At 35.3% G+C, this 21,211-nt stretch overlaps 1 long non-coding RNA gene across 2 annotated transcripts; it reads left to right on the plus strand.

Annotated features, from left to right (window-relative positions):
* The first annotated feature begins 9,682 nt into the window (after positions 1–9,682).
* Positions 9,683–18,616, plus strand: LOC114317577 (uncharacterized). Of its 2 annotated transcripts, XR_014329855.1 has the most exons (3): positions 9,683–9,921; positions 10,060–11,042; positions 18,537–18,616. It is a non-coding gene; the product is annotated as an uncharacterized LOC114317577 (long non-coding RNA). The 2 variants fall into 2 exon arrangements; XR_014329854.1 differs by lacking the exon at positions 18,537–18,616 and having other exon boundaries at positions 10,060–11,300.
* The last annotated feature ends 2,595 nt before the right edge of the window (positions 18,617–21,211 follow it).

Consider the following 21,211-nt stretch of genomic DNA (forward strand, 5'->3'; position numbering starts at 1 on the left):
AAAAAGACCACAGCTTGCGCAATTATAGATTCCAAACATAAGCCTTATCAGCACCTCTTGCGATAAGTATATACAACGGAATCCACCATGTGCGCCTCACATGAAATGATTTTAGATCACTACCTCTTGCGCAATAACCTCTCTAAAGATATTTTGGTGACCAATTTGCGTTCATTCTTAGTGCGCCCAACTAGCACTGATGCGCCCAACTAGCGCATTGAATCTTACAATAAGCAAATTAATATACTACTAGTAAAACATTTTATCCACAGTCTAATGAGCAAGGTCAATGTCTAAACAACTCAGTTGATCATTTACCAAAGATAACACTTATCATGCCGAATACGCCCACATAGCGTACTTTAGGCTCCCACAACAAAGAAAAGATCGAGGAATATAGGTCATCTGTTTCTCCCAAAGACAATCCGAGGATTCACTTAATAGCTAAGGCTCTGGCTTTTACCGATAGGTAAGTCAATGAGTTTGTAATTTTGCATCTAGAATCGTTCTAGGATATTCCTTATGTAAGTCATCGAAGACAAAACATGAATTCTCCCAAAGCAATCCCTAAGGATCGTACATCCGAGCATATAAATTACATCACCCATGTCCATCATATCTAAAATAGAGGACTGCCCACCCTAGGTGGTGACAACCTTATAAATTCCTGGCTCATAATGACTAAGTAAGGAAAAACTTCTTTTGGACCATTGATCATGCCTCAGTGGTCTTCATCGATCATCGTTGGCCTGTCATGGCTTGACGAAATCTAAGAACCACTATTTGGATAACTGTTTTAGGCTGTAAAAGATTTATTAGAGCTAGCAACCTTTTTGCGCTCCTAACTTTTCACCATAAAAGCAGAAGGTAAATCCCTATGGATCTACTTATCCAATTCTCTAATGAAAAAACGGGTCACAATGTCCACAAATCAATGTTGCCTAAGTCAAAAAAACCTCACTCCCCAGGAGGAAGTCTTCTCATGGTCTACACTTTCCTCAATGGTGCGACCATTCGGTGTCTAGCGAGCCTTATGCCTCAACAATGACTATCCAAATTACGCATAACTTTATAACAGTTTTGCGTCATAATGGAAAGTTAACCAAATTATAAAAATGGTTAATCCTCAAAGACTTTGTCTTAAACTGCGCAACATGGATCCACTTTCTAAAAATAGGGGACTAGAGCCTTAAGCATTATCCTAGGCTCTTTATCATCTTGCGGAGCAATCATGAATGTTTCCCTCTCAATCACCCAGTGATGACGTGGAAAATTTTCACATTCGCTACCACGCAACTAAGAATGTAGAGTATTCTTCTCTAATGGAGTAATCCATTAGTAGGCACATCGCTCCCACTGTCCCTAGGATATTGAAAATTTCTTTCCATTCTCAACTAAGCTACATAGAGCGCTATGCTTGGAATTCTCCATCTTATAGAGTTCCGAAAACTCTATTCACGTCACATTTGCTAATAAAACTTTATGTGACTTAGTTACACTACCACAAAGCTGCTTACCTATATGCACATGACCCGGAGGGTTTGCATGACCGCATACAATAATGCGCCACATAACCCTTTGTGTTTACAAGACAGCATACAATAATGCGCTATAGAATCTTAGGTCTTAACTTCGCAATCTTATGAGAAGTAAAATAAAGATAAGCTGCTTAATGGTTACAGATCGCCCATAGATGGCTCTCTGCTAAGCCATTACTCAAAAATGGAGTGTAAAATCTGATATGGAGGGCACTTAGTTAGGGATATAAGCAACAAACTAGTGCAATTCCCAATTGGGAAACATTTTGCGCCATTATCCACCTAACATTAACAATATTTAATTCCTTATTCTCTACTACACCATTGTGTTGTTGAGTACTAGGAATAATCAATTTTCTAAGCATCCATCTCTCTTCATAGAGTTTTCTAAAATAACTCAAATAGATACTCGCCACCTTGGTCAAAACTAAAAACACGAAAGCTCTTATCTAATTGATCTCAACCTCATATGTGCAATGTCAAAAATCATCTCAAAACCTTTGACTTATGGGAGATCAAATAGTCTTGACTCAGATGCGTATCGTGATCTATAAATGTGTCGAGATTGAGGCTTAGCTATCATACCCTTACACATATCTAGTCACAAATATCATAGTGGACTAAATGCGCCAAAACAAATGACCTTCTACGGCTTTCCTACTTACTTGTGCGCACCCATTGCGAACAAAGTTACACATTCACATGAGAGCAGGATGTCATAAGCGAGTGGGCCCGAGAAGGCCTACTCAAACCATCGTGTCATCATCTCATTAATGTGATTAAGTATAATAAGCCACTGGTTCATGACCAATGTCATAAACTAATTCCAATCATCTTAATATGTGAGTTCTCAAAGATAAGTTTAAAAGGTTTAGGCCCAACTAGATAATGACTCACGACTAATTCATATTCACTAGATCATAAAAGGATGTCATGGAGATACCAAGTGCGCCTAAGTCGCAAATTTAACTAGTAAGTGCTAATCCCCTGCACCTTCAAGTCAATTTTATTCTCCATACACTTTAATACATCTAGTTAAAAGATGACAATACTCCTCTTGCCATATCTATTTCTCGCTTCATAGTTACTTGCAATTAATTCTACTATCCACAAGAATGAGAGAATAAGCTATCAACCTATGACAGCTCCTGAAGTAACTTAAGCGTGAATTAGGCTAAAGAGTCTAATTCAACACAATGCTCTTTCTCTTATGAGCCATGCGTCAAATTCTTAGAGTCATAACAACCTTGTCAGCCTTGACCTTTTCATTACTATGCTGCAACGTTTGCGCTTAGTGTTAAACGTTATTAAAAAATGTTAGCCTAGCTAAGGAATCATACAAAGAAGCCCCTCCTCATGTCTCACACTCAAGTGTGGAAACAGTAAGCGTCCAGACTTAGACAAGTTGGCAATGCTAATAGATTTTGCAGCCACTAAGCGCTAATCTTTTCACTTAGTGTTAATAGATTTTGCAGCTTCTAAGCGCTAATCTTTTCACTTAGTGTTAATAGATTTTGCAGCTTCTAAGCGCTAATCTTTTAACTTCACGTGATATTTCAACGCACACTATTATAGTGCATGAAATTTTGCTCCATCCAACTCCCAATAATTGGGTAGAGAGCAAAACACTGCTCATACTGGCTACTCGTCTTACACTTAATGACTAATTTATTTAAGCTCGCATTTCTAGGATGACGTGACTCTTGAATGTTACTTCATCCAATGATGTAACATTATTTACAAGTCAAATTACAAAGTCAATCCGCGCAGCTCATTAGTCAAGATCATATACAGATCTATTGAGGGCTTACTAATTTCATAACTCCAAAACTCGCCAACCAAAACTATGTAGCGTGCCGCTAACTATAGCGCACACATTAGTTTTTATTGTGCCGAACAAGGCAACAAAACCACGGCGACTTTGAGTCATGTTTCCTTACTTTGGCTCAATTAAGGTTTGACCTAAAGTCTCCAAGACTTTTGCTCATCTAAAGAATGGGATTAGTTTGTTCACATTTGAACATCTCTACTAAGTCTAGGTCAACCAAATTAACTTCCATAAGCTAAATCAATTTAGAGAGAAATTCGCATTGGGATTAATTTGATTAGCATAATATAATTTTGCCGCAAAAATCTAAATTAAATAGTGACAATATTACACAAGTCGCAAGATCGAAAATCCGCTATGCTCGTAATCATCTCTTGCGCCACAGGTGACAATTATCCAAAATTTAATTTAATTTAATTTATGCGCAAAATATTAGTTTTCGGGAGTTAATCTACAAAGATTTCTCTCAACCGAATAACCTCCCATTGACTATGGCATATACAAAGCATGATAAATTCCATACAATAGCATCTTAATGTAAATTTACAAATAACTCATGCTATATCATTTAATAATGGAATTCTAATAAATAAATAAATAAATAATCATGCTCCTCTAATTACAACATATTACAAACCTAAAAAAAAAATGTTGTATTCAATATTCAGATTATGCCATAATTAAAGTACATCATCCTGAAATTTTCTGGAATTTTTCTGAAATATTCTGGAATTTTAAATAACTAATAAACACACATAAAATTAGAAATAAAAAATTCAGAAACTGATAAACTGAGACAATATTACCAGTAGATAGTAAAACATTTCAGAAGTCCACAATAAAAATTTCAACCCCAGAAAATTAATCATGCAACACCAGATGCATTTTAAAGCAAAAAAAAATGCATTATTAACACAGGAAAAATATTTTATATTTTCATAAAATTTTCAAAATTTTACAGAATGTAGAAAAATTAATTCTGAGTCTAAGGGTACCAGCCATGCTTAAAACAAAGCTATAACGAATAAATTATGGCAAATTAACGCAATTCAGAATTAAAAAACAAACAAACAGAGCCTTAGAGCCAAGCCAGGCGGGAAAAACGGCACGGCTCGGCTCGGCTCGGTGCGGCTCAGCGCAACTCGGCGCGAGTCGGCTTAAGGGGCGGCTCGGCGCGGCTCGGAGCGCGGCTCAGCGCTTGGCTCCAGCACGCGGCGCGCGTGCAAGGCGCGGACAGCGTGCGCGTGGACAGCGCCGCTAACGCGCGCGCGATGGCGCGTGCAGGCGCGTCTGTAGGGCGTCTGGCGCGTGTGGGCGCGTGGAAGCGCGTGGCTGCGGCTCACGGCGTCAGGTGGCGCGTGGTCTGCACGCGCCGCCTTCCAGGGTGTTTTCTGGTCCGATTTTTGTACTGCCGGACTCCTTTTTTCAAAATAAAAATATTTATGGCATTAAAAATGACATTTAAACAACATAAAATTGAGGTATATCACTCTCTCAATCTAATGGAGTTAAAATGCAAAAACAATCGTTCACTTCATCTTCCTCCTCCATTAATATTCATGTATATACATGTATATATATTTATATAAAAAATATACACATATTTTAATGCATAACATAAGCACGAAAATACCCATACATGGCTCTGATACCATTGTAAATCAAAACACAAAACATGCAGCGGAATAAAATGTTTAGATCATACCTCTTTTGATATAAAACCTCGTGGATAAATCACGTGCTTCTAGAATCTAATCAATCAATCCCAGCAATGGGGTGATATTACAATGGTGAATATCACCCACACAAACCACAGTGCAAATGACTTGATCGTTGTTTCTTGGGAGAGAGTAAGTTTATGGGTAGAAACAAATCATACGTTGTTTCTCTCTTGGTTACCCATAACCATATATCAGATATATAATATATTATTATTATTTATCCATATCAGTTAAAACTGATAATATCTATATCCTGAGTGGTTATCCTAAATAGGTTTGAATTTAATTCAAAACCTATTTGGATAAGATCCAAATTATGTTCAACGGGTCATGCCACATGGGCGCCCATTACTAACAGAAATGAATAACATTGTCAAGAAATGCTAAGGATGGAAAAAAAAAAAAAAGCATTTGTACATATGTGCGGTCATTTTCGGGCTAAAGCGTGGCTTGAAGATAGTCGTTATATATATGTAGAAGAAAATGTGGCCATGTTTCTCATAGCATTGAGTTAGAATATACGAAATCGTTTTATTAAGCGGAGATTCAGTCATTCAACACAAACAATACATAAGTACTTCTATGAAGTTTTATGTGTTATACTCAATTTCTCAAAAGAAATTATTGTTCCCACTTTATACAATCCCGCTACAAATTAGATTCGGTATAATCGTCGTCTAAGAGAAATATTTAAGGTAATATTATTATTTTAGTTATGAAAATTTTCATTTATTAAAATTATATAAAACATGCAATGTTCTCTAGCTTATTAGAAATTTAAAGTTTTTACATTGATAAATTTGTACTTTGGGTGCAGTGGGTGCACTTGATGAAACACTTATTTTTGCTATCATACTACTGACCAACAAGTTTATTATAGAGGAAGGGACGACCTGACAAACAAGTTTCTTATAGAGGAAGGGACGAATGTTAACAAAATGTACATGCTATATGTGATTTTGATATGGTATTCACATTTGTTTGAGTTGGTTGACATAACTCAAGAGTACTAAAAGAGATCATGAGTGATCCAACTAACAACTTTCCCATTCTTTCTCCAGATTAAGTGATTATTTTATATTATAATTGCTCATTTTATATATTATGATAATTTTTCATTCTTTTGTGTAGAGAAGTACTTTTTATGTGATGCAACATATACATATACTCGTGGATTTATGACACCTTATTGTAATGTGCGATTTAGTTATTTGAATTTTGAAATAGTTGTTGTCCTAGAACAAAAGAAGAGCGATTCAATCAAGCACATGCTAAGTTAAGAAATGTGATTGAACATGTTTTTGTAACACTAAAGGCTCATTTTTCAATATTAAAGAAAATGCCAACATATACGTTTACTACGCAAAGGAATATTCTAATTGTTTGTGTAACCATACACCATTTTCTTTGGAGAATTTGCATCACCAACAAATTTTTTGAAGAGTTCAACAATGTGAATGGCCATGGTAACAACCTCCAACAACATGAGAATAATTTAGAAAACTTAGAAATAGGAGGAGATCGACACAAGCTGGTCAAAATTTTATGCTTAACTTATGTGAGCAAATTGCAAGGCAATATTAATTGACTCTCTATATTGAGTTATAAATGTAATTGTAATATTTGCACATTGATGGTTTTTTTAGTGATTAGTAAAAATTGAAGAACAAATTTTTTTCCTCCAATTTTATAAGGTATTTATGATAAATTTTTATGGTTCCTACGTGTGAAAGGATTCTATGGACATTTCACATTGGTGATCCCATGAGCAAAATGATGAAATACGAACAAGTCTTTAACCGATTGCCTTTGCCATTATTATTTTATTGCATGAATGATTTGGTATGATTTGGTACCAATACAAGAGAGATAAATCTTAATAATCATAATCTTTTAAAATTTTGAAATATAATGTTATAATTGTGATTACAATAATTGTTTTACCAATTATATTTGTGTGATAAAAGAATTTAATTAAATATTTCAATGTAAAATGTAAAAAGACAAAATTTTAATTTTAATTATTTTTAGGCTTTAGCTGCTTGTATAGGTCAAATGACTTTAATTGAATCACTATTTAAATTTTAGTACATACCAAACAACTTATTAAATTAAAAAATCAACATTCAATTTTTAGTACTTAATTTTTAATTTTATCAAACAACACTTAAAGATATCTATTAATATTATATGAATTTTTAAATCATAAAATTTAGAGGAAAATCTACTTCATCCTATGTCTTAGCTCAAAGAGATTTTGGGTGGGCCAACTTGAATGATTTGAATTCGTAAAATTTTATGACTTGTTAAATCGATCTTAAATTTGTTGGAAAAATGAGTTTTTGATAACTTTAATGTGAAATTAAAGTAGGTCTTAATTATTGGTTGAGGTGGTATTAAATGGGTTTAGATTCTTTGTAACAGGGTCTTTATACCACAAGAAGAAGGACAAAAAATCATTAAGAATTGAATGAGAAATTGACTCATTAAGTTAGCTTCAGGAAAGAGGTGTTGGGAAAGGTGGCTGTCGGATTATACACAATATACATGTGTATAAAACCTGTTAACTCCTTTGTATTCATGATGGATTAAAGCCATCAATTTTGCAATTTATGTCTTGGGAGTTTTGCAAAATTAAAACTTGCATTTGTTTTTTTTTTTTTTGATCAGCAAAAAAAATTTCATTAATTAACATGAAATTAAAGGTACAGGAAGATGAAATGCACTAAGAGAGATTCAGAAAGTACAAAATATCCCTACTACTGCTACTCGCAACCATACAACCAACCCCTCGGCCTCACGATTTTTTTAAACAAAAAAGTTAAGGACTTAACAGAAAATAAAATACATGATTCCCCACAAAATCAACCCATCAAAACACCCAAACTGCTAAAATTAATTTCTAACACCCAAGCTGGTATCCCAATTATGTTATACACCTACTGCATTTCCAAACACTACAAGAAAATACATTTTTCGCGACCATTTTTAGCTATCAAAAACAATTTAGTCGCCAAAAGTTACGGAATTGGCTACCAAAAATAATATTAGTCGGCAAAAGTCAAGTTTTTAGCTACTAAATGTTTTTAGTAGGGGAATGTTGATTATTGGCGACTAAAAAAAATTTAGTAGCTAAAAATATTACAATTGGCGACTAAAAAAATTTTTAGTAGCTAAACATATCACAATTGGTGACTAAAAGAAATTTTAGTAGCCATAGAGCTAAGTTTGGCTACTAAATTGTTTAGTAGTCGAATAAAATAAAAAATTTATTTTTTATCTTTGGCGACCAAAATTTTGGTCGCCAAAAATATATTTTGAGCGACAAAATTCCTTTTTAGTCGCTGTAGAGTTACTTTTGGCTACTAAATTGTTTAGTAGCCGAATGAAAATAAAAAATTTACTTTTTATCTTTATTTTCAGCGACAAAATTCATTTTTAGTCGCTGTAGAACTACTTTTGGCTACTAAATTGTTTAGTAGCCAAATGAAAACAAATGATTACTTTTATCTTTGCCGACCAAATCATATTTTAGTCGCCAAAGATGATTAAACAAAATAGTTACTTTTATTTTATTTTAGTTTACTAAACAAAATAGTTATTTTATTTTATTTTTATTTTTATGAAGAGGTTGTCAAATCTTGAATTTTTCGTATAGAGATTGTCAAATCTTAAATTTGTTTTTGTTTTTGTTTTTGCAGTATGAATAGATTAACAACAATGACATTTTATGTCTCCACTTGAAATTTGACTTTCTTTTTTTTTGATGAGAAAAATAAAATTGAAAGAAGCTTCTTTTTTAAAAATAAAAATAAAAATAAAAATGAAACATGCTTATTAATTAAATAAAAATGAATTCCCATTAGTAGTAAGTATATGAATAAAACATTGGTTTGAATCTCTACAGAAACTTTGTAACATTTACTTCTCTTTTCTTTTAAGATAATAAATTAATATTTTAAATTTTATTTTTGTATCACATGAACCATTGGGCAACATCTAAAAAAAACCACCTATTTTTTCAAAAAAAATTGTCCTTTAGCAATTTTATTTTAATTTTTTTTATTTTTTCAATTCATTTTATCGGAGCCGAATCTAAGAAATATATATGTTTTAAAATTTTTTAAAAATTCAAAATTCAAAATAAGCAACAAATATTTACTATTTTTTTGTTAAAATTTTTTAAAAATTCAAAATTCAAAATAAGCAACAAAATTTAGAAAAAAATTATAATTTTTCGATTCGTTTTGTCGAATGAAAACGAAAAATAAAAAAATATGTTTTTTACCTTTGGCGACCAAAATTTTGATAGCCAAAAGTTTGTTTTCAGCGACAAAATTGAATTTTAGTCGCCAAAGAAGTAAAATGTTTTGGAGGGAGACATTTCAAATATTTAGAGGGATTTATAAAATACCTTTAGCGACAAAAAGTTTTAATCGCCAATAACCATTTCTATAAATTATCTCACGCTCTCACCAAACCAAAACCAACCCTGAACCATTAATAGCGCCTCTCTCTCTCCCTCTCTCTCTCTCTCTTCCTTCAGCATCCTTCTCCCTCTCCGTCTCCCTCTCCCTCTCCCTCACATCCGCTCCTCTCCCCTCCACTCTCATCGCCGGTCCTCCTCACGTTGGCCGGCAACCGGAGCACCGATTCACCTCCTTGTTGGTCACCGTCGCCTGAGATCCTCTCTCTCCCTCTCGACTTTGTTTTTCTGTCTCTCTTTCTTTCACCATTCACTCACAAAAACCCATTCAGCTTCACATACACGCACACACATGGGTTCTTCAAATAGTCAGAAGGTATGCTTTCTAATCCATTAATTTCTTCTCAGGTTTGTGTTTTTCTTTTGCTTCACATCTCTTCGGTTCTTTCTCTGATCATTTGTGTGTATGCGTTTGAGTATGGCTATTTGATTGTTAATTGTTGAAAGCAACTTGCCCTAATTGCTCATTTTTGTACAAATTTGAAGTGGAAAAAGAAGTGAAATAGAGAAATGAAGTTTTGGGATTGGTACCTGAAGATATCAGTCGTGTCGGCGATGATTGGAGGTTCAATGGAGTTTTTCATGGTCAAAACTGGCTTCTGTGTGAGAATCTCTCTCTCTCTAAACCCATCTTGTAAATGATGAATATAGTGTGGAGTATAACTAGATTCTTCTATTAGTGTGGGTTCTGATGATTCTCACAGCCTCTTTATAGTTGTATTATTACATGCCTGTACTGTTTTGGGATTTACCCATTTTAATTTCAGCTAAATGTAGTTGAATACTCTTGATTTTGATCAAATTAGGTTGTTTTCATTATATTGCTATTCTGTATGCACATAAAATTTAGGTTAAGTAAATAGATTATAGTTCAATTTGTTGGATGGGTTTAGCCATGGTCTCAAATTAGCTTATATAATGATATATGTTGTGTTTGGATTTTGAATTCGTGAAGGGAAAGGGAAAGGGCAAAGTGAATGGAGTAAGTTAATTTTTTTATTTTTCACTTCTCATACATATCCTTCATGATTCTCTTTTCAAATCATTCTCTTATCTTAATCTTGGAAGCAAATACATATCCTTTTTTTTTTTAATTAACCACTTAAGGGCTGTTTGTGTTTGGGATATTAAACTATGACTACTTTGAGACTCTTACCCATCTTTAAATAGGAACTTCTAGTGCTTTGCTTGTTGGGAGTTGTGATTTTATTACGATTCTAATGAATCATACCCTGTTTATTCAAGTCTACCAAGTAGGTGTAATAATCTGTCATAATTTGGAAGTATTTTTGCATAAACTAGATTCATAATTAAGTTTTGTTTAATCTGAGCATACAACATTTAACTCTTGATGTTGGAATAACGGCAATCGCCCATGTGCATGTTTCTTGTTGACATGATTTTAACTCACGGCATACGTCATGCAGGTTACTGGGCTTTTGTTCAAAGGCATTGATAACTGGGGACATGTAATTATGAGAAAATTATTGTTATAATTTTTCTCTTACCTAATTACCTTTGGAATATCAATCAATTCTATTCAAATGACTAGATCAATTCGGGATAGAAGAGATTTTGGACCAGGTCCACATCTTTGATATACAACTGTGATGACCTTGAATTGTAACACCAAAATCTGCGCAACTCATGCTTGTAGAATTGCAAAAATTGTGGTGACCCCAAAATCAAAATATTCCACAATATATATTCTCGTGTGTTTGCCCTAACCCAAGTCTTCCGCAATATATTGTTGTTTATAAGGTGTTTTTACTCACCCCATCCCCGATCGTAAATATTTACTGTCCACGACAGAAATTATTGCAAGTAATTTAAACCAATTTTTATTGACTAAATTTGAAGTCATCAGCCCACATAACTAATTTTAAGCCATATGACACCACATGATCTACACAAACATCCACCAAGCTGTGAGACTTTCGTTTATAGTTGGTTGAATGTTTTATAGCTTTGCATATATAACAAATGTGAAATTCAAAGTTGCAGGGTCTTCTTTTATGGTGTGGGATTCATTAGAATGCATCATTTTGTTCAACAAGTATATATTGTTCTTCCACATGATGAAAGATTGTATTATTTTATTCAAATCCTCAATACTGTAAACACATTTACAAGGTGTATATATACACCTTTAGAACCAATTACAATTAGTTACAACTAACAGAGTTAAAAACTAAATCTGGTATACACTCAAACAAACTCTAACTGACTGATGGATGAGATACTGTGTGTGCATTTGTAGTAGAAGTAATGCTGCAGCTATCCTTATCTGATATAGTTGATATCTTATCAGGCCCCGACAAGCTGATGGGGTGATGAAACTCCATGAGCTTGGACTTGAGATAAGAAAACCGGCCAACAGACAAGGGTTTAGTGAAGATATCAGCTAACTGATCGGTGGTAGGAATGTATTACAAATGCAACTGTTTAGCAAGAACTTCGTCACGAATGAAGTGACAATCAACTTCTATATGCTTGGACCGAGAATGAAACACCAGATTAGTTGCTAGAGCAATGGCGGAGACATTATCACACCAAAGGATAGGAAGAGTAGGAAGAGTAATGCCAAGATCATGTAGTAGCATAAGTATCCAGGTGAGCTCAGCAGTGGTGTGAGCAAGGGCTCGGTATTCTGCCTCAGTAGAACTTCGAGAAACAGTAGCCTGTTTCTTGGCAGACCACGAAATAAGATTGGAACCCAAGAAAATACAATACCCAGAGGTAGACTTGCGGTCAAGAACATCCCCGGCCCAATTGGAGTCAGAAAAGGCATAAACATCAAACGTGCTAGGAGAAAACTGTAAACCATGATGAAGGGTGCCTTTAACAAAGCGAAGAAGGCGCTTAACAGCAGAGAAATGGCCATTGGTAGGGGCATGCATATGTTGGCAACATTGATTAACTGCAAGAGATAAATCTGGCCTAGTAATGGTAAGATATTGCAAAGCATCCACCAAACTTCGATAGAGTGTAGGATTAGAATAAGGGGCTGAAAGAATGAGGCTGAGAAGTAGGTTTAACAGCAAGAGGAGAAGAACACGGTTTGCAATCAGATAAACCAGCCTTAGTGAGAATGTCTTGAGCATATTTTTGCTGAGATAAAAAATAGCCAGAAGATGGAGAACCTTGGATAGAAATACCAAGGAAATAAGTGATATTCCCTAATTCTTTCATGGAAAAGGCTTGATGCATCTTTGTAATAAGGGATTGAAGATGAGAAAAATCATTGCCAGTAAGCAAAATGTCATCTACATAAACCAGAAGAATAGTGATAGTGGTAGGAGTCTTTTGAAGAAACAAAGAAGAATCACATTTACTGATGAAAAATCCCTGAGATAAGAGAAATGCTGAAAAAGTGGAGTACCAATCCCGGGGGGCTTGCTTGAGGCCATATAAAGCCTTGTGAAGCTTACAAACATGAGTTGGTGCAGAAGAAGACACAAAACCAGGGGGTTGAAGCATAAACACCTCTTCTTCAAGCAAACCATGGAGAAAGGCATTAGAAATATCCAATTGTTTCAAAGGCCAGTGATTATGAAGGGCCAAACACAAGAGAATGCGAATAGTAGGCTGTTTGGCAACGGGACAGAAAGTCTCATGAAAATCAATACCATGTTGCTGAAGATATCCCTTAGCCACCAACCGAGCTTTGTGTCGGGCAATACTACTATCTGAATTTCTCTTAACTTTAAAGACCCATCTGCAGCCGATAGCTTGTTTTTCAGAAGGCAAAGACACAAGAGACCAAGTATGTTGAGCATGCAAGGCAGTCATTTCTTCTTGCATAGCTTGAAGCCAAATAGGGGATAAAAGAGCCTCTTTATAGGAGGGTGGTTCAGTATCGTCAAAGGAAAAAGAAGAAGTAGGCTGTGAGGCTGGTGTGAAGGCTGAAAAAGAAGCTTTAGACCGAGTGATCATAGGATGAGAATTAAGAGTTGTAGGTGGAGGATGCAAAGGAAGTTGAATGGCAATAGACTGGATAGGAATAGGCTGCTGCAGAGGAACAGAGGAAACATGTGAACCTGGGGCAGCATGATGCTGTCCTGGTGCAGACCTGGACTGCAGACCAGCAGAAGACAGAGGAACAGAATTGGGCTACAGAGCAGGAGATCTGGGTGGCAGCATAGGAGAAGCAGCAGGAGGAGCAGCAGTGTGAGGCTGCAGAACAAGAGAAGGCAGAGAAGCATACCTGGTTTGATGAGAAACAGAACTAAGCTGCCGAGAAGGCAAAGTAGGAGAAGACCAAAAAAACTGATGTAAAGAAGACAAAGAAGAAGGCTCAGGTGCAGACTGAGAAAGAGTATGAAAAGGGAAACAAGATTCATTAAAATGAACATGCCTAGAAAGATACACACGACCTGTAAGAGGGTCTAAACACCTGTATCCTTTTGCAAATGGATGATACCCTAAAAAGACACAAGACACAGAATGAGGTTGAAGTTTATGAGTCACATAAGGCTTGAGCCAAGGGAAACATTGACATCCAAAAACCCAAAGTTGAGAGTAATCAGGAATGGAGTGAAACAACAACTCAAAAGGAGATTTATGAGCTAGCTGAGAAGAAGGCAACCTGTTGATTAAAAAAGTAGCTACAGCAATGGCATCAAACCAATACTTAAGAGGCATAGAAGCATGATATAATAATGCAATAGTGGTATCAACTATATGCCTATGCTTTCTCTCCGCAACACCATTCTGAGATGGTGTAAGGACAAGAATGCTGATGAACAATACCCTCTGAAGCAACAAAATGAGTCATTTTGCTATTAAAAAATTCAGTTCCACCATCTGTTCTTAGAATTTGTAAAGAAGTCTGAAATTGTTTTTCCACATATGCTTTAAACTCAATGAATTTGGAATAAACCTCACTCTTAAAAGATAAAGGATAAATCCAAGTGAATTAGGAAAAATCATCCACAAAAAGCACATAAAATTTGAAAGAAGAAGCAGATTGAAAAGGCCCCCATACATCACTATGAATTACGGAAAGAGGTTGATTGCTAGTGGAATTAGACAAATGAAATGGAAGCCTATGGCTTTTAGCAACACAGCAGTCAACACAATTTGAAGAGACTGTCTTATGTGCAACATTATTAGAAACAAAATTCAAATGCTTCCTAAGATGAGACAATTTTAGTGAACTTGGATGACCAAGTCTATTATGCCAAATATTCTCAGTAGCAGAGGCTGAGGAATTCTTAGAACTAAGATGAGCTTGTGGACAACATGCAGCAGCAGATGAAGATGGAAGGAAATGGTAGAGACCATTGATGTTAGTTCCTTTGTGAAGCACTCTCTTCGAATGCTTGTCCTGAATCACAAAGTTTGCATCATCAAATGTAATAAAACAATTGTTATCTCTGGCTAATTTGTGAACAGAAAGCAGATTTGAAGAAATAGAAGAAGTGTGAAGAAGAGTGTTTAATTTGAAAGAATGGTGAGGAGTAGGTAAAAGCCCTTTACCAGTGTGGTGAATTGGTATAGAATTACCATTGCCAATAATAATTTGATCAGAACCTTGGTAAGGTTGGTAGCAACTCAAATTACTCATATCATCGGTAATGTGATCAGTGGCCGCAGAATCAAGATACCAAGGCACTGGTGCAGTAGATGAATCTGTAACCGAAGCATTGGAAGAAGCTACAAATGCTTTGGAGTGTTGAGAAGATGGTGAGGAGGAGGAACCAGCAAAAGAATGGAATTGAGAATCCATTCTATACCAGCAATCAATGGCTATGTGACCAAAACCTCCACAGATTTGGCATTGAGATTGAGGAAAAAACGATCTGCCTTGTCCGCGATTAGCACCACCTCTACCATTATAATGATAGCCTCTAGACTGAAACCGTCCACCTCTATTACCTCGAGACTGAGATCTGCCTCCTCTGTAACCAGAACCACGAGATGAAGAGTTGCCTTTAATAGAGGAGAAGGCAACTGTTGGATCAGAAGAAGACTTCTTGAGTTTAGCCTCCATATGGATTTCTTCAGAACAAAGAAGAGAAGACACCTCTTCCATAGTAATAAAACCAGATCTGGCTCGAATGGAAGTAGCGAATGCATCAAACTCATTTGGTAATCCATTGAGAGTTATCAACACTAAATCTTCATCGTCAATCAACACCGAAGCAAGAGCTAACTGATCAATTACTTCTCTGATTTTTGCAAGATATACAGTCATTGAATAATTTTTCTTAGAAATACTATTCAATTTGTTCTTCAATAGATGAACATGAGACCGAGAAAATGAAGTGTAACGCTGATGCAAGGCAGACCATACTTCAGAACAATGATTACAGTGTAAAACCGTGGAGTAGATTGATGGAGAAAGAGTAGCAGTCATGCAACTCAACAGATGTGCATCAACACGATTCCATTTCACTCGATCCGGATTAGAAACACTCTTACCTGAATCATCAAGAACAATTAATTGTGGACATGAGCTTGGATCATCAACATATCCAAGAAGTTCTGTAGCTCGCAGAATTTTCTGCCATTGTGATTTCCAAATCACAAAATTTAATGTATCAAGTTTAACTGTAACAAAGGAGGATAGATTGGAAAGAAGCAAAGAAAGATCTGGAGGAAGTGTAAAGTCACAATTCGAAGCAGCCATGGATGCCTGTGCTCGGAGGAGCTCAAAGCTATGATACCATGATGAAAATTGTATTATTTTATTCAAATCCTCAATACTGTAAACACATTTACAAGGTGTATATATACACCTTTAGAACCAGTTACAATCAGTTACAACTAACAGAGTTAGAAACTAAATCTGGTGTACACTCTAACAAACTCTAACTGACTGATGAATGAGATACTGTGTGTGCATCTGCAGTAGAAGTAATGCTGCAATTGTCCTTATCTGATATAGTTGATATCTTATCACCGCATAACTAATATTTGAGATAACTTTTTTAAGAGTACATGTAATTATATAAACTGGGGTTAAGATGTAGGCTAGGGGAGGCTCGTATCGTCCTTATACTGAAATCAATAAGGGATTCAACATTTGACAGCCCTATAGGAGCAAAAATTGGCATAGGGGAAAAAAAAAAAGTCCTATAATGGCAGACGGGTAAATTGTCATCCCTATTGTTCTTGGAAACATGAATGCACACCATTCTATCACTTCTTAAAAATCAATTTCCTTTTCCTTTCTTTATCAGCTCCATCTTTGTTTAAAGCTCTCACTCTTTTCCATTTTGCTTCATTTTTATCTGTTTGTGTTTTCTATTAATGCTCTGATTTATGAAATTTTGATTTTTTGGATTCAATGCACTCATTCATTATGAATTTGCCCAGCTAAAATGAATGGCTGACTGTGGGTTATGGATTGAATTTATCAAATTTATTCAATGTGTTGATGAGGAGATTGGGTTGTAAACAAATTGCAAAAACAATGGATTATGTGAATTTAATTCATAATTTGCAGATAATCTATTAGAGACTTAGATAGTGTTTGGTTCATTGGAATGAAATGATTATTCCATCAAAATATTCTTTCTTATGTTTGGTTAGACTTAAAAAAATAATGACAAATATTCTTTCTTATGTTTGGTCATTCTATAGGAAAGCCTATGGAATCACCATTCTATTCCCTTTGTAGTTAATTCTAAAATAGGTTTTCGGTTGGTACTGCTGCTTTTAGCCTTTATCTGAGTGGTTGGAACTTGGAAGTGTTAAATTTAGAACTATTAATTGCAAGAGTTGAACTATCTCAATGGTTTAAAAAAGAAATGGCTTATTCAATTCTTGCCTTCAGTCAATGCTATATGGAAATGCAATTGATTTATAATTATGTACTCTGAATTTTGGTTTGCCCAATGATGAGAACCTTGATCTAACATCAGTTACTTTTAAAAAAGTTTAAATGTTTTAAAAACATTAGTTTCGTGTAGTTCAACTCTAGCGTTTAGACAAAGTTTTATTGGGAATTCTATTGGTTGGGGAAGTGTGTGTATTCGTCATGAAAATTTCAAATTCTATTATATACAAACAATTTAATGATTTATTGGTTGGGCAAGTTTTGTAGACATGCATAGGAGTGACAAACAATTTATTGGTTTTGGATTTTGGATTAGGACTGATTTCATCATGATTCACGACATTAATATATGCGTTGAGGTGAAATTAAAACAAAGTCTTACGAGCTTGTAATATGCTAGTTTTGGCAACACATGGTAAAGCTGAACCTGTTAAATGCGTACTCAACTCATTAAGGCTTTTTATTCTATTTACTTCTTGTTGGCTTCATGTACTGTTTTTCGCAATTCAGCTGTCTATGCATCATCTTCGGCCATCATGACCGAGATTAGGTCTAGTCACATTAACAAGCGTACCCTGTTAGAATTCATTTAATTTATTCAATGTGTGAATGAGTTTTCCTTTCAATTTAAGTTTTAGTACGACTCACATTTGGCATGTTGGCAGATGATAAAGTAATTGTTTTAGAGTTAGAAAAGAGAGCTTGGGAAAGTTCCTCAAATTATGAACATATAGGGGCTTCTTGCATTTTTTTTACACATACTGTCACCAACCTTTTGATCCTTCAGTAAATAATTGGGATGTGAAGTATTTTTGTTGTATCATGAACTACTTATTTTATTGTTTCCATAAATAACTTTCCTCAATAATTTGTTTGATACCAGTGCAAACCACATTATCTAAGCAACCTTCCCTCCTTTGCAACATTATCTAAGTATTGTTGATGTATTGAAAGCAAAAGAGAAGAAATGAATAGCAATGACTTTTCTCACAAGTTTCTATTTACATTAGCACTTTCTCATCATTGATACTTCACAACACTTCTTTCATAACAACATATATGCATGTTCTATATTGGAATAAATGAATAGTAATGACTTTTATTATTTAATATTGATGAGTTTTCTTTTTTATTTACTACATCTGTTTCCTAACTCAATTGCTGAAGGTCTCTTCAGGCTTTGGAGATGCAAGAATCTGAACACAAGTCCAATTGCCTGGTTGGGATGATGGGTTCAACTTCCATGGTACTGCAGGTAAGCCCGTCTTTTATTTTTTTCCTATGCAGTAATTTTACATTGTGTAATTGGATCGAGGACACTATGAATATGTCTTTCTATATTTTTATTAGACATGCACTTGATTTCACATTCATGCAATGGTTCTGCAGGTGCTAACAGCAGTGGACGAAGGGGATGGGCGAGTGGGAGTAGTTGGCCCCTTCCAATCGAATGGTTTTATGGAAGGACTCGAACAATGGGAGCTTATAGTGATGCCAGGGCGACATCTTGTACTTGTTAGTACTTATTTTTGGATGGTTGGAACTAAAATGTGTAATGGGAGTAGTTGGTTTTTCCTGTATTATGTATGAAATTAAATTATTGACGTTGGATTAGACTTGGTTCTTATGGAATTTGTAATATATATATATATAATTGGACGTTCAATATTAATTTTTTGGATGGTTGGAACTAAAATGTGTGCACGTTGTTGAATGCTTGATAACATATTTAGCGTTGATGGATTATATTGTTTATACAGGGTACAGGTTGTATTAACAATGGATACAGGTTGTTTAGAAAAAAAAAATTTAAAAAAAACACGTTAAAGTATTTGGCCACCAAATATTTTGGTAGCTAAATACGTAATCAAATGTTTTGGTGACTAAGAATTTAGTAGCAAAAACATAACCCAATGCACTTTTAGTGACTAACACTTTAGTCGCCAAATGCACCTTTTGCCGACTAAATACAGTTTCGTAGCCAAATATGTACTTTCGGCGACTAATTATTTAGTAGCTGAAGGTGACACCTTCCCCAACCACAACAACTTAGTAGCCAAAAAGCCTCATTCGGCGACTAAAGGTTTTAGTGGTGGAAACACAACATTTGCCGACTAAACTAATATTAGTAGCCAAATGTAGTCACTTTCGGCGACCAAACGAAATTTAGTCGCCAATACTATCGCCGACAGGGTAAAGGCGACGAGCTTGGCGACAAAATATTGGACTTTTGGCGACCAATATTTTGGTAGCCAAAAGTGACATTTTTTGTAGTGAAAGCTCTTGCATTTGTTGCAGGAGCCTTTTCCTCTCTTCCCCCATGTGTATAAAAAGAGACTCTCTCCTTCATTCTTCTACACTAGAAAGTTTGCTGTCCCTTTGTGTTCAAAGTTTTCCTATAGAATTTTTATTCTTCCTATGTAAGAGAGTGCTGCCATTGTCGGTTCACCAAAGCTAATAGGAGGTGCTTCTATGTTAGCCGGTCTAACCCGTCGTATCCTGGGAGACAGAAGTCAACGTACCTCCAGCATCCACAGTGAGGCGGCTAATCTGTTTTAAGGACACTGTGATATCAAACAGATTTTGATTTGTGCTTTCTTTACCATGTTATTGTATTGTGTATTTCTGTGTAATATCATTGTAAATTCCAACATATTTTCTTAGTCTGAAATTTAATTTGATTAATCATGAATCTATTTAATTTAGTTAATTACATTAATTTATACAACAATCTTAAAACAGATTAATTACGTTTCTCATGAAATTAACAAATAGATTCATATAGATTAATTTTCTCACTATATCATAATTAAATTTTTCTTAACATGCTACTGTTTTTCTTGTACGTAATTTAGCCCACTGTTACATGTGTTCTATTTGTTCTTGCCAGTTTCACTATATTGTTGCTTGTGTGGATCTTTAATTCTAATAACAAATATAAATATAAATATTTGCATACTATTATTTCTGGAGCACATGTAATGGTACCTATTTCGTCATGATAGGTAGGCTTGTGTTTGCTACTGTGTGGCTTCGGTTATAATAATAATAATAAATTTGGAGTGCATGTTTAGATAGTCATAGTTAGTTGAATAGATTAATACATTGAATATTTTGTTCTAATGTTTAATTTAATCAAAATGCTTTTATTTCTAGATTTCTATTATATGAGCATGATTCGTTGTCTTTTAATTTTATATATCATGTGAGGGCATATTTTGTGAATGACAACACGTGGCCGAGGTGACGCCGACATGTCAGCCAGAGTGCTACGTAGCTTGGTCATGTGTGAGATGATCTCGGCTAGGTCGAGGTTATCTTTGGAGATACTGGAATCCGAGATGAGCGGATAAGGGACAAGAGTCCTAGAATAGGGGAGGACCTCTGTCTGGATAGAGATAAAGCTCCTAGATAGTTTATCTCTATCTGGCTCAGAGTCCAAGATGAGTATTGAGCCAGAGTCCGTTGAAGCTAAGCTTCTACAAGGGTCAGGTTAGTGCTGGCTATAAAAGTGAGGCACCATCGTGGGTCTAAGGTACGATTTTTGTATTCTGGCTAGTGAGTTAAGCACTATTTGCTATCTTTGAGAGATAATTGAGTACTAACTTAATCGTCGGAGTGCCCCTGGGTGGACGAACCACCGCCGGAGTCTTATTTATCTGTGACAGGTTGTTCGGGTGTGATATATTTTGCCTGTGCTCTCTTGCTGAGTTCCTGTGGCAGTGTGGTTGGAAATCAATAACCACAATTTTGGCACCATCTGTGGGAAAAGTAAGGAGAATAGATGGCCAACGACAAGCAGAAAGAGAAGTTTGGGGACGACGTTCCTAGTAGGAGTTACAAACACGCCGA

This window comes from Camellia sinensis, chromosome 5 (genome assembly GCF_055761805.1).
Source record: "Camellia sinensis isolate YWXY chromosome 5, ASM5576180v1, whole genome shotgun sequence".
NCBI classification, from domain to species: Eukaryota; Viridiplantae; Streptophyta; class Magnoliopsida; order Ericales; family Theaceae; genus Camellia; species Camellia sinensis.